At 46.9% G+C, this 14,136-nt stretch overlaps 2 protein-coding genes across 11 annotated transcripts in view; one reads left to right on the top strand and one right to left on the bottom strand.

Moving 5' to 3' along the window:
- Positions 1 to 14,136, bottom strand: part of LOC147369572 (uncharacterized) — a 545,146-nt gene that overhangs the window by 64,986 nt on the left and 466,024 nt on the right. For 2 of the 5 annotated variants that reach the window (XR_015167587.1, XR_015167588.1), the window contains exon 3: positions 8,656 to 8,726. The gene's annotated coding sequence lies outside the window, so the exon portion shown is untranslated. Of the gene's footprint in view, positions 1 to 1,922; positions 2,481 to 7,549; positions 8,727 to 14,136 lie in introns of those variants that run through there. The other 3 variants (XR_015167590.1, XR_015167589.1, XR_015167591.1) reach the window with 2 other exon arrangements.
- The window catches only part of FGF1 (fibroblast growth factor 1), a 106,304-nt gene that overhangs the window by 29,899 nt on the left and 62,269 nt on the right, over positions 1 to 14,136 (top strand). The window lies entirely within an intron of this gene.

Here is a 14,136-nt window from a genome sequence, read left to right as displayed (position 1 = left end):
AAAGTGAAAAGGGAAAGTGAAGTTGTTCAGTCGTGTCCGACTCTTTGTGACTCCATGGACTGCAGCCTACCAGGCTCCTCCGTCCATGGGATTTTCTAAGCAAGAGTACTGGAGTGGGGTGCCATTGCCTTCTCCCAGATCAAATCTAAGGCACCATAAACTGTATTTTATGTCCCACTGAAATCAATGCTGTACATCCTAATATCAGAGATGTTAAAATACCAAAGGAAAACTGCATCTGAGGCTTGAGAAAAGGTTCTAAGTGCCATGATGCACTAAAAGCCTTGCCTTGGCTATTTTATCTCAAGCTAACAATAGCCCTTGATCACCCCCGCTGTTAGGGAGGGGGACACACCACTTAGAGCAGCAGAGCCTGTGCCATGGTCAGTGACACAGCATTATGGAGCCTCGGAGCCCAGAAGGGTGCTCAGCAACCTCCTGTGCCCACAACCCCTGTGCCTAACCACCAGACCACACTGCCTCTGAGGCAGATGGGCCATCTTTGCCATTTCTTCCTTCTGGTGGGCAGCCAACTAAGCAAACTAAAAACACAACAGAGTCACTTTTCAAGAGAAAAGAAAACTTTGCTTCATTGCTCTTCACAGGCTCATCTGTGCCTGGACTCACTCCAAATCTCAAGCTCCTCTGAACTCTGGGGATGCATCAGCCTCTGGTTGCCAGCCCAGGTGACCCATTCAGGAAGACCTTTCAGCTCTGCTCTTTCGTCTCTGAGTTCATAAGCCTCCTCAGTCCTGGGTCTCTCTCTGACCCACATCTCCTTTTTCCCAAACTCCAGCTGGTGATGTGTACCAGATTTTGCAGCATCCTCCTTGACCCTGAACTTTATTCTTCCCACATCTTCCTTGCCTCCTCCCATCTTCCCAAGTGTCTTAACTCTTTGGCCTAACCCTGCCTTGTTCAAGAGCGTTATTCACATGTTAATCACTTCCTAGCCTTGTTTCATACCTCCTTTTCATTTAAGGCTTTCTAGAATCCCCGTGTGTCCAAATGAAAATACAGAGAAAAGAGACGTGGAATGAGATGGTTGTTATGTGTGGACAAAGCCAACTGGCCAAGGTTCCTTAATTTTTCTTGCCAAGACCTCCATCACCTGCCACAGGCTGTGCAGCTATAAGCTGGCCTCTTGGTTTCCCAGCCTGTGTCACTGTGTATCTGCTTGCCGGGTGTCCTGACCTCTCAGCTTTCCTTCCCACGATTTTCCAAAGTGAAGGAGACAGTCGCACTTTAATGAAATCTCTGCCATCTCTTTGAAACACTCTGGTTCCCTCCTCTCGTGGCCACTGAGTCACTCTTTCCCTGCACATCTCTTCTCAGAGCTTTCCTGACACAGGAGATGAAGGAGGGTACTTGGCACTTTCCACTTTCTGAATACTACTCCCCACTTCAGTGAGAAATTAAAATCACAAGGTGGACACACCTCCTAACTGGCAGAATCACTGTACTGAAAAATGCCCATTTTCTTTCTTTTTTTCTGATTAAGCTTCTTCTCACTCTGCCTCTATCCTTCAGAATCTCTCTTCTTTACTGTACGGCTGTCTCAACTCAGTCTAACTTCCCACAAAGCCCCCTTTAACATAATTTCCACTTTCCATCTATGTAAATTTTTACTGAAAAGTGTTTGATCAAAGCGTTAACCCTGCTCAGTACAGGTTTCCTTTGCTCGGAGTCCCTCAGAGTAAAGACCTGTCTGCTTTGTACATTTACTCCATCCGAGGGTCATGAGGACACAGTGGATATGTGCTGAGGGAATGAATGACCCGCAGCCAACGCTGGGCTTCTGCCTCCATTTAGGATATGAGCACCGTGAAGCATCTGTTCGTTTGACACACCTCTGTGGTACCCTACCATGTGCCAGACCCTATGTCAAGCATGCTGGGTATGAATAAAATAAGAGTCTCTGATCTCTTTTTTTTAAATTTTTAATTGGAAGATAATAGCTTTACAACATTGTGTTGGCTTCTGCCACACAAGAACATGAATCAACCATAAGTATATATTTGTCCTCTCCCTCTTGACCATCCCCCTACCCCATCCCACTCCTCCAGGTTGTCAGAGTATTAGGGTAAGCTCCCTGGGTTACACAGTAACTCCCCATTAGCTATCTATTTTATATATGGTAATGTATATGTTTCGATGCTACTCTCTCAATTTGTCCCACCCTCTCCTTCCCCTGCTGTGGTCACTGCTATCCTGAAGCTTCACTTTTTTTCCTTAATAAATGTTTATTACTTATCTGGCTGCACTAGGTCTTAACTGTGGCATACCGGATCTTCTCCCATCTTCGTTGCAGCTTGCAGAATCTTTAGCTGTAGCATGTGGGATCTTTAGATGTGGCATGAGGACTCTTGGTTGTGGTATGTGGGATCCATTCCCCAACCATGAATCCAACCTGGAACCCCTGAATGGAAGCGTGGAGTCTCAGCCACCGGGTCACCAGAGAAGTCCCTGAAGCTTCACTTCTAATGGAAAAGGATGGTTTGAAAATCATTAAATTGAAGTCTAGTCACCAAGTACTGGACTCTAATAAGTGTGCTGGAGGTCTTGAGTTCATGCTTGTCCCAGGAGGGCTAAGAAACTAGGAAAGGGAGAGTCAGTTAGAGAATGAGATGAAGACATTTTTTTTAACTGCTTTATTGAGATGTAATTTATATACCATACAATTCACCCATATAAAGCATACAATTCAATAGATTTTATTATATTGACAGAGTAGTGCAACTATTGCCACCATCTAATCTCAGGGCATTTGCATCGTGCTAACACTTACACACTCACTAGACTATCGCTGCCCCATCCCTCCTCTCCCACGCCCTGGCAACCACAAATCTACTTCCTATTTCTATGAACTTGCCAATTCTGGACATTTTATATAAATTAATCATATGCTATATAGGTGTTTGTGACTAGCTTCTTTCACTATCATATTGTTTTCAAGATTCATCCATGTTGGATCAGTTCAGTTCAGTTCAGTTACTCAGTCGTGTTCGACTCTTTGCAACTCCATGAACCACGGCACGCCAGACCTCCCTGTCCATCACCAACTCCTGGAGTCCACCCAAACCCATGTCCATCGAGTCAGTGATGCCATCCAACCATCTCATCCTCTGTCGTCCCCTTCTCCTCCTGCCCTCAATCTTTCCCAGCATCAGGGTCTTTTCAAATGAGTCAGCTCTTCGCATCAGGTATACAAAGTATTGGAGTTTCAGCTTTACTCTTGCCATCTCCTGCTTGACCACTTCCAATTTGCCTTGATTCATGGACCTAACATTCCAGGTTCATATGCAATATTGCTCTTTACAGCATCAAACCTTGCTTCTATCACCAGTCCCATCCACAACTGGGTGTTGTTTTTCCTTTGGCTCCATCTCTTCATTTTTTCAGTACTTCAATCCTTATTGTCCAGTAATACTCCATTGTATGAATACACCACATTTTATTTATCCATTCATTCATGATTTGTTGGACATTTGGGCTATTTCCACTTTTTGGCTATTATAAACAAAGCTGCTCTGAACATTATTATATGTTTTTGTACAAACACATGTTTTCACTTATCTTAGGTATGTCCTTAGGAGTGGTTTTGTTGGGTCATATGGTAACCCTTGGACAACCATTTGAGGAACTGTCCAATTGTTTTCCAATGTGGTTCACCAATTTTATATTTCCACCCACAATGTATAGGGGCTCCAATTTCCCCATATCCTTGTCGACACCTGTTATTATCTGTCTTTTGGTTACAGCTATCTTAGTAGATGTAAATGGCATCTCATTGTGGTTTTGGTCTGCACAGCCCTGAAGGTTAGTGATCCTGAGTATCTCTCCATATGGAGATGAGAATATCTAAATTATGTTTGTGAGACAGCAACTTACTTGAGTCCCAGAACAATGCATGCCTGTCGCAGGTGCTCAACAATGCCACTGAATGAACACAACTAAGAATGTAGCAAAGAAAAATGCCTTAAAGGACACTGGCTCCATGAGCCACAGCAGGCCTGGAGGAGGAGTGGTTGGATGAGGGCGTATACTTTGCAAAAATGAAGCGATGTATTTTGATCCCTCTCACCCCATCCTGCTGCCTCTAAACCATGTTCCATTTGGAGCCTCCCTTCCCAGAGGCTGGGTCAGGAGGCCTGGCACCCAGAGCCAGGGAGGGAAATTGGAACGCGGAAAAAGAGGGCAGTCAACCCAACTGCCAAGATTTGTGAAACTGCTTAAGTTCCCTTTTAACACAGGGCAGGCCGGACCTGGCAGACAAACTACAGAGCTTCTGCCGCTGTGTAGGGGCTGCCCGCCCGCTGCTGGGGGTCAGCCTTGAGGACAATCTGCCTGTGCATGTGCAGAGGCTGGAGGCAGCTGCGGCTCTGTGACATCCCAGTGAGTTGAGAGGAACCCTGGGCCTGCCACATAGGGAGGCCTGGAGAGTTGAGAGGGTGGACAGGCCTGAGCCCCTGGCAAGTGGATGCAGCCTGGACTCCAGACTTCCAGCTGTTCCTGGGTGATGAGGGCCAGAGGCCACTGTATGGTGACCTGTAGCAGGACCAGGGACAGGTCTCCTAGGCTGGGAGGCAGACACCCAGAGGGGCCATGGCCAGCAAGAGCCACTCAGCCAGGGAGTCACCCTGGGCCCCAGCTAAACCGAGTGGAACCAGGGCCTCAACTTGAGCTGTGAAGGCCGTGTCGGGAAGGCCATGTCGGGAAGGCCGTGTCGGGAAGGCCATGTCGGGAAGGCCGTGTCGGGCAGTTCAAGAGCAGGCGGAGGGCTCCACACGGAGATCTCGGGCCCCAGAGGCCCTGAGTGAGGGTCTTGACATTTCCAGTAAGAGGCTGAGGGACATCCGCTCCCATTACAGCTAGATGATGCTTCAGACAGGGGCAGGTAGAGTGGCCAAAGACGGGGGGCTCTCTGGGCTGGGGCGTCACCCAAGAGGGCTGTTCAGATTCCTATTCTGGGTGAGACTGACGTTGCTGCTTTTCAGCCACCTAACACGTGAGGTCTTGGGAAGAAGCCCAGATGACAGATGAATGAAGACGCTCCAGTCACATTGTGTGATGAAACTGGTGACGTGCCACCTGGGGCCCTGGAGGGCTGATTCACTCAGCAGTGACCAGGCTGCATGGGCAGTGGGCACGGGACATGGTCGGAATCCAACCTCAGCCTGAGTGTGGCTGTGTGTGCAGTTGTTTCTAAGGGTCCACTGTAGGGTCTAGGAGTGTCTGGGCAACTCTCCTCTACAACCAGAAAATCAGTTCAAAGTGCACGTCCTTTGTCATGTTTGGCTCAGATCCTTTAGAAGCTTTTGGAGATGTGCGGAAGGGTCAGGCTGAGAAAACATCACCTCTCGAACAGTGGCTCCTCTGAGTTTTTGAGCCCTTCCTTTATTATAGGTGCTGTGCTGACACCCATGTCATCGAATCCTCCCAGCGACACTGTGAAAGTGAGGACTACTGGTGCTTGTGTTTCATAAAGAAGCTGGGGGCTCGGTGAGGTCCCCCGGGATCTCTCATGTATGTATTGGCATCAGTGTTGGAAGCACAGTGATTTAGCTACAGAGGCTGAAGACTGGACCACTGGATACATGGTCTCTCACTTATCTATCTAAAAATTCCCCTTAAGATTTGAGGCAAGAGCTGTTTACTGAAGAAAAAATGTTAATGTTATTGTTTCATATTTGTAAAAAAATATTGCCCAAAAAAGTGACCAAAGTGGACTAGTGAACAAATTGGTAGAGAACCTGAGTGAGCACTCTTTAACAGTGACTCTTCTCCCAGCATAAATCACCTCCAGCAAACCCAAGACCTCAGCTTTGTTGGTCATGTAACTGTACCCCAAAGACACTACACCCAGCTCAGCTCAAAGCATGTGTGTTCCCATCCATCTGCCCATCCACCCACCCACCCACCTACCCATCCACCCATCCATCTACCCACCCACCCACCCACCTACCCATCCACCCACACACCTACCCACCCACCCACCTACCCATCCACCCACCCACCTACCCATCCACCCACCCACCTACCCATCCACCCACCCACCCACCTACCCATCCACCCACCCACCCACCCACCTACCCATCCACCTACCCACCCACCTACCCATCCACCCACCCACCTACCCATCCACCCACCCATCCACCCACCCACCTACCCATCCACCCATCCACCTACCCATCCACCCACCCACCTACCCATCCACCCACCCACCCACCTACCCATCCACCCACCCACCCACCTACCCATCCACCCATCCACCCACCCATCCACCCATCCACCTACCCATCCATCCATTCACCTACCCAACCATTGATCTATCTACTTTTCCCTCTCTCCTCAGCATTTCATCCCACTTTTTCATCTCAGTCTAGTATGTATAAAGCACCAGAGGCCCAAATGAACAACAACGTTCCTCCCTGAGAGGATCACAGTTGGGGCAGAAGCACCCCCACAGCACAGCACCTATAGGTAGAGATGGTGGTTCAGTGTCCATGGAGTAGAGAACAGGTTTTTTAAGAAGGGAGTGAAGATAGGCGGGCATGAGAAGGAGGGGTTTTGCTGGTGAGCTACCCCCCATCTCTGCACCTTCTCCTCCTTCAGAAGGTCTCAGCTTAAATGTCACCTCCTTGGGGAGTCTTGCCTGACTATTCTAAAGTTGAATTTACTCTTTATTCTCTGCCTTTGTTTCCTGATATTGAATTTTTCTTCCTCTGTCATTTAAGTCACGTGTGTGTGTGTGTGGTGTGTATGTGTGCGAGTGTGTGTGCAGTGTTCTCTGTGAAGTTCCAGGTAAAATGTGGTCCCATAAAGACAGGGAAAAGGAGTTAATTTTTTCACCCAAGTACCTCCAAGGCCTGACATACCATCGGTCCTCAGTTTGTTGCCCGAACAAATAAAGGCTAGAACTAGATCGTAAAGAGCCTTGAATGCCAAACTAAGAAGTTTGGGCTTTGACCTGTGGGCAGTGAAGAATATGGAAGGGTATTTGAGCAAGGATGCTATGCAGGAGGCACAGGAGACCTGTGTTTGATCCCTGGATGGGGAAGATCCCCTGCAAGAGGGCATGACAACCCACTCCAGTAGTCTTGCTGGAGAATCCCCATGGACAGAGGAGCCTGGTGGGCCACAGTCCATAGGGTCGCAAAGAGTCGGATATGACTGAAGCGACTTAGCACACATGCATGCATACGTGAGGCATGATCAGATTTGTGGTTTGGAAGGACAAGGCTGGAGGTGTTGTGGGTGAGGTAAGAGGAATAAGCTACAGAGGGAAAAATTAGAAGCAATCGCCTCAGATTGGGGTCAAGATTTCACCATCCTGGCCCAAGACACTGATGGTCGGGAAGGAGAGGAATGAAGACGTAAGGCATACTTAGGTCAAATCATTAGGAAATGCCTGTGGGAAGCGAGGGAAAGGGAATATGACCAAGGTTTATAGTTTGGGTTACTTTGTAACCACCGTACTGTCATTCATTAAGGCAGAGGCAATTTGGGATTTTGGAGACATGGGCGGAAGTTGACGCAGACAAGGGCATGCTGGGAGAGGAGGAGAGCAGGTACATGGTTGAGAGAAGACACGTGGGGCAGACCCCTGAGGGGTCTGAACATCCAAGGAGGGGCCAAAGGACAAAGCCATGAAAAGCTGCTAAAAAAAATCAAAAAGGAAAGAAAGAGGAAGACCTGAAAGCCAGAGCAATGGCTGAAACCAGAGAGAACAGAATGGTTTCGAATGGGACTGGAAAGTTCTACTGCCTGTGGAAGCAGAAGAACCCACAGGAGGGAGCAGTGGAGACCCTGAGTCGGGCTGCCCCTCAGTCTGATGGTGGGTGCAGCGGGTCAGATCTCCGGATGGTTAAAGAGAGGACAGTGCCGGGTCCAGGTTAACCTCCCAACTGGTAATGTCTAATTGATTGAGAGCAACTACAACCCAAGCACAGCTCCAGCAAACCGCACAGCCTCAGCCGCCTCTGGCTCACGGGCCACCGGTTTGCAGTCCCAGTTTTGGAGAACATCACGGGCGAGCTTTTCCAGAGGCAGTTTTGGTGGAAGGACTCCAGAGGGCTGAGGGTGACTGAGAGGGGCTGGAGGCAGTGACACCGGTGAGGGGAAGCTTGGCCATGGGGAAAGCTAAGAGTGAAGTGGGAGCAAGAGGGCCCCAGGGAGGGTGGGAACGAATCTTTAGGTGGAAGACATCGAGCGGGTTTGGGGTTGAAGGGACAGGCTGAGAGCACAGCATTCTTGCTCTCTTTCCAGAAGGCTGTACAAGTGTTATTGTTTTTCCTTTAAATGAGAAGAATATGCCCAATATACTTTCACCAACTCCATTCCACAATCCAAGGTAATTGTTTTTTCAGGTTTCTGTCTACGTATCTATGGATACACATATAATTTTGAAAACCAGTTATGGGATAATTCCACACATACTGTTCTAGGGCTTTCTTTTCCCCATATGTCTAGCTCTCTTTTTATGGCTGCCTGGTATTTGCTTGACTATATAATTTATTTTATCATTCTGTTATTGATGCAGCATGGTTTCCCAGTTCTTGTTATGGGAAACAGTGCCTATGTGAACTTTAGACATTGATCTCTGGGTCCTAGGGTGAATCCCTCCATAAGACAAATTCTTAACATTGGACTTACCAATCAGAGTCTGTACACAGTGTGATGTCTCCTTGAAGACTTGCTGGATTTGTCTGCTTTCTCCTCAGGGCCTGGGGGTGAAAAAGGCAGGGAAGAAGGTGTATTTCCAAGGGAGCTTATACAACTGAAAACAAGGCTTTGATGTATCCCAGTCTTATGACTGTACAGATTTCTTTTTAATCAAGATGCTGCGGGTATGGTGGTACTTACGCATAGGTAACTTTAATTCATTAACCTGATAAAGGTGGAACAAACACAAATCACTTGCAGAGAGAGAAAATGACAGTCTACTCTTCTTGAATAACCATCTTCTAGGACTAGAGTCAATATCTGAAAAAGATACTGATTCCCAAGGGCCCACTGAAATAAGTTAGAAGAGCCATGATGTGGAAAATTTGTTCACAGATTTCAGGGAGACCAAAGGTTGAAGGCTATTAAAAATTTTTGTAAACATAATTTTACACCTAGGATTTGGCATTTAATCTGTGAAATCATCAGCTTAATTATATTTTCGGAATACCATTCTTTGGCAGAGAAGAGGGAAAAAGCCCCTCTCATTTCTACAGAGAACACAAAAACAGGCAGGACAAACAAAGATGAAGCATGAACAGCCTCTTTCAAGGACCCTGAGTTCCCAGCTGCGTCAGCACCCTTAGCTCGGAGCGCCCTCTTCTGGACTTGGGCTCCTCTGCACCAGCCTGTGTCCAGCCCGCCAAAGACAGGACAAGTCTGATTTTCAGTTTGGAAAGCGGCTCCAATTCTAACCTCAACACAGCTTTGAGTTTCCTCTGCCTTAGCCATTGAAGCCCCAGGATGTTCTTTTTCAATATTTGTGCTACATTTTCAGGTTACACAGGACTCTGTCTCCTCTTTAAGAATGATTCCTTGGTGACTTAAAAAAAAAAATACCCTCCTTAGATCTGAGTTAAGCCTTGGGATTCCTTGTAAGTTTGCTGTCAGGAATACATTCCTAATTTTGAATGAGTGGGAACTGGATCTAGAAACCCAAGGAGAACAGCAAGCAGCTGTATGTGCCATTACCCAATGCATTTGGGCAAAGTCTATTAAAAACTGTGGGTTTCTGTCCCATTTTAGAAAGTTCTCAGAACTTTAGAACAGCCTCATATTTCTTCTATTCCTTTAACAAATACTGCTGAGCACCTGCTATGTGCCAGAGGTTTTCACACGGGGATAAGAGGATAGTGTTACTTTAATCCCTCACAGGTGATAACCAGGTGGTATTGTTATTGCAAAATAGTTGAAAACTATGCACATCATAATGGGTTACTGGAGCCTCAATCATGTTCTTTCAAATTACCTGCTTATCTATGATGTGCCGCTACTATTAAATTTAACTAGGTTAATCCTCTCAACTCAGAAATGGCTTCTAACTTCTTAAAGGGTGCTGTTCAATCCTCCAAAGTACACGCTCATAATCTCTTTTGATAGGAAGGAGGAGGCATGATGAATGAAAACAGCTTTTCTGAAAAACTGCCTGTTTCCTTTGGAGCCAGGGTGGGCAGAGCTGAGGCCAGGTCCTGTCTGGATGCGAGAGCCCACAGTCACCTGGCACTTTCTTCATAAACCCTGCTGGGTCAGCACCAGCCTCTAATGGGCAGCTTGCCCCTGGCCCTGCTCATCCTCTGGGCAAAAGGGAAGCCCCTTTTCCCTTTCTGCCTCCCTCAGTCTCATTCAAGTAATCCCTAGGGACCATCTGCCAGACTAGGGGGCATCAGGTCATGGAAAGGATCAGCTCCAAAGATGAGAATACTTCCTTGCAACCAGACCACAACATTTATGGAGTCAAAGACAGCAATAACCGCACTGGGAAGTGAGCCAGGCAAGGTCATCCAGGAGAGATAAGGAAATGACGCAAGGCTGAGGGCTTGAGGAGCCAAATCCCAGCACAACTTCCATGAGATTCCACTTGTTATTTATGCTCTGATTTTTACTAAACTTCAGATGAACCTCGGACAGGCAGACACCATGTCGTCTTCACTTCTCTTAGATTTATAACCATAATATGATGCTTCTTAAGGAAAGTCATAGATCCTCCTAGTCTGCTATCCAAATTATAAGTGGACCTGGCTTTTTAAAAACACTAACCTTCTCTCAAACATCACTCCAGATTTCCACAGGGGGTGATTCTGATAGAGTATTTGTGGGCTTGCTCCATCCAAAGTTCTGAACTTTCAGGTGCCCTTCCCCAAGTTATTCTGTTCAATTAAATCCCAGTCATTCAATTCAATTCACCAAGTAATTACTAAGCTGAGTTCTGTGTTAGAAAAAGACCTGGATACTGCCCTTAGGAAACTCATTAGACCAAGGGATGAGACAGATGAATAAACAAATCATTTCAGTTCAGCATGGTAAGTGCAATGATAGAATTACATACAAGGCAGCACTTTCGAGCTTCTGCTCTCATGGAGCCACAGTCTGGGGGAGAGCCAGACATTGACTGGTAAAGGGCACAAATAAAAATAGAGTTTAAACTTTGACCAGCACCATGGAGGAGAGGCAGGCAGCACCATGAGAGTTTTAATGGGACATGTGGTCAGGGAAGGTTGAGTAGGACATCCTTGAGTAACGCAGTTGAGATGTGAAAGATGGCTCAGGGTGAATTAGCTGTGGAGTGGAGGCAACGGGGGTCCTGGCAGAGGGAAAGCATGTGCAAAGGACCTGTGCAGGAGGTCACACTGTGTATCCAAGGGATGAAACCAAAGCTGGTGTGGTTAGATCAAAGGGTCAGAGGGGGTGGTAGGGTGGCTGAGCCAGAGAGGTCAGCAGGGCTGGATCCCATACACCCCCTGGTCAGCCAGGACTGTTAATTCTGGGTGCTTATTTCCTCACCTCTGTAAAGGGGGTCCAAACAGCACCTATCTCACAGGAATAATGGAATCCCTTTCAGCACTTAGAGGAGTGTCAAAGAGGATCGGCTGCTATTATAATGCTGTAATTATCATCTGCGTCATCTCACCAGGATGAGCCTGCAGATAAGGATCCTGCTGGCCCAGGTCAGATATTTCTTAACACTTAGCTACATGGGCACAGTTCCATAGACGGCTCAGAGGCCACAGAAATCAGCATAAGCTCTTGTAAGCGTAAGGGCAGGCTTTCTGGAGACACTCTGAATGAATGACCGGCTGGACTGCTGACCACAGGGCTCCAAAACCACCACCAGCAGTTTATCCCCAAACACCCAGAAAAAAACCGAGACAGAGGAAGGAGGACAGTGCCTCCTGCGAGAAGGCTGTCTATAAACGGAAAATTACACTGAAAGAAAACAAATCTTATTTGATGTGAACCCATTTTGGACTCTGTCTGGAAATCCAGGGCAGAAGGAAGTGGAGGGGACAGGGAGTGAGCAGGTGTGCCCAGGCTGAGGCGCCCTGCAGGGACCAGCATGTACTGTGGCTAGGGTGATCATGAGGGGCTGCAGCTGGCTGCCAAGGCACCCACACCTGAGGCCAGACCCCACGCTCTCAGGCTGCTTCTGTGCTCCGATATGTGCTCGGTCTGCTGACATTGGTCCCTGGGCTCAGATGGGGAGAAGTGGTGTGGGATGAGCAACCTGGAAGGAGCTTCTGGGGAGCAGGGGGAGCAAGGCTAGGCTCCTGGGCACCTGTTTCCTAAAATGGGTTGTCTTAGCATGGAATGGGATAACCTACCTGGTAAGTGCTCAGCTTACAAGTCAAGTAGCACTCTCTTCAGAGCAGCGTGGAGCCTCCAGTACCCACAGCTTTTCATTTCAGTTCTGTAACCCCTTGGCAGCATGGCACTAGGGAATTTCCAAACATCTCAGTGCTCTGTATGTCTCATTAGAAAAGAATTGCAACCTGACCATTTAAATAGCTCTGCTCCAAAAATATTTACAATAATAAGAGGTAACATGAGCATGTTTTCACTACATGCCAAATACTGTTAAGAACTTTTCAGGGAGGTTACAGCACTACCAATACTAACATCTGAAGTCAGAATGTCTGGGTTCAAGTAACAGACCAATCCTTTCCTGGATCTGTGGCCTTGAGCAATGACTTAACCTCCCTGGGATTCAGTTTCTTCATCTGAATGAAGAAGGAGGGTTCATAATATCTACATCCTAGGGTTCAGGAAGGACTAGATAAGGTAGTATGGAGAACCTGGAACTAAACACTTAAACCTTCATACTTAACCATCATTATGAACATATTACCCTTTATTACATGATGCTTTTGAATTGTGGTGTTGGACAAGACTCTTGAGAATCCCTTGGACTGTAAGGAGATCAAACCAGTCAATCCTAAAGGAAATCAGTCCTGAATATTCATTGGAAGGACTGATGCTGAAGCTGAAGCTCCAATATTCTGGCCACCTGATACAAAGAACTGATTCATTTCAAAAGACCCTGATGCTGGGAAAGATTGAAGGTGGGAAGAGAAGGGGACGACAGAGGATGAGATGGTTGGATGGCATCACCGACTCAATGGACATGAGTTTAAGTAAACTCCAGGAGTTGGTGATGGACAGGGAGGCTTGGCTTGCTGCAGTCCATGGGGTTGCAAAGAGTCGGACACGACTGAGTGACTGAACGGAACTGAAAAAATATATATATTGATTATAAAGGGGGTTGAACAATCACAGTCATAAGCATCCTCCTTGCCATCACTGTCATCATTTAATAGCCATGTAAGAAGTCTCAAGTTCTGAGTAAGTTATTCACCCAAGTCATTCGATCTTCACCTTTGAGGTAGGTAGTATTACTATGACCATTTTACAGATGGAGAAACTGAGGCTCACAGACTGTTTCAACTGCCATACTCACCTTTCCTGACCTTTTGAACCTTTCGCACACATCATCCTGATAAATCCCTGTGGATTCCCTCTCCCTCCTACTTCAAATGTCAAACCCAAGCCCAGTGCCTGGCACAGGGGAGCTGTTGATCAATGTCATTCTCCATCTCTCCCCAAGCACACCCTTTCTCCACCATCTATCTGCCCCTGCCCTTGGTGAAGAGAGGACAAAAATGTTAAGAAAAAGGAAAACAGGAGGAACTTTAACTTTCTAATGTTTTCTTTTATATATAAAAAATCTAAGGTAAATTTGAGAAAATGTTAACATTTGTTAAATCTGGGCAGAGCACACATAGGTTTTTTGGTTTTTTGTTTTTTACTATTATTTTGTTTTTCTAAAATAAGAAAGCCACCCTGCCTCTCTAGTCACTCAGTCTCCTTCCTTGAAGGTGGCCTTCTGTTTATCTCATGCCCATCTAGGTCAGTCTATGTGTTAACAAGCATATGAGTCTAATGTGATTCCCTCCTACCTGCCTCAGAACCCAGTCTCATCAATTAAATTCTCTTCTGATCTCTAATCTACTCAGTCCCCTTCTCTGAAGGTTTTTTCTTGACAGCATTCCCAAGTCTCTCATTTGAGAAAAGTTTCTCTCCGTTCCTCTTGCTTCAAGGCACAATTCTCCTCTTGGTGAGACCACAGTCCTTCCTAGG

Source organism: Bos grunniens, chromosome 7, assembly GCF_055505025.1.
Source record: "Bos grunniens cultivar Pamir isolate PY7600 chromosome 7, Bosgru_T2T1.0, whole genome shotgun sequence".
NCBI classification, from domain to species: domain Eukaryota; kingdom Metazoa; phylum Chordata; class Mammalia; order Artiodactyla; family Bovidae; genus Bos; species Bos grunniens.
This window is presented reverse-complemented; position numbering and strand designations above follow the sequence as displayed.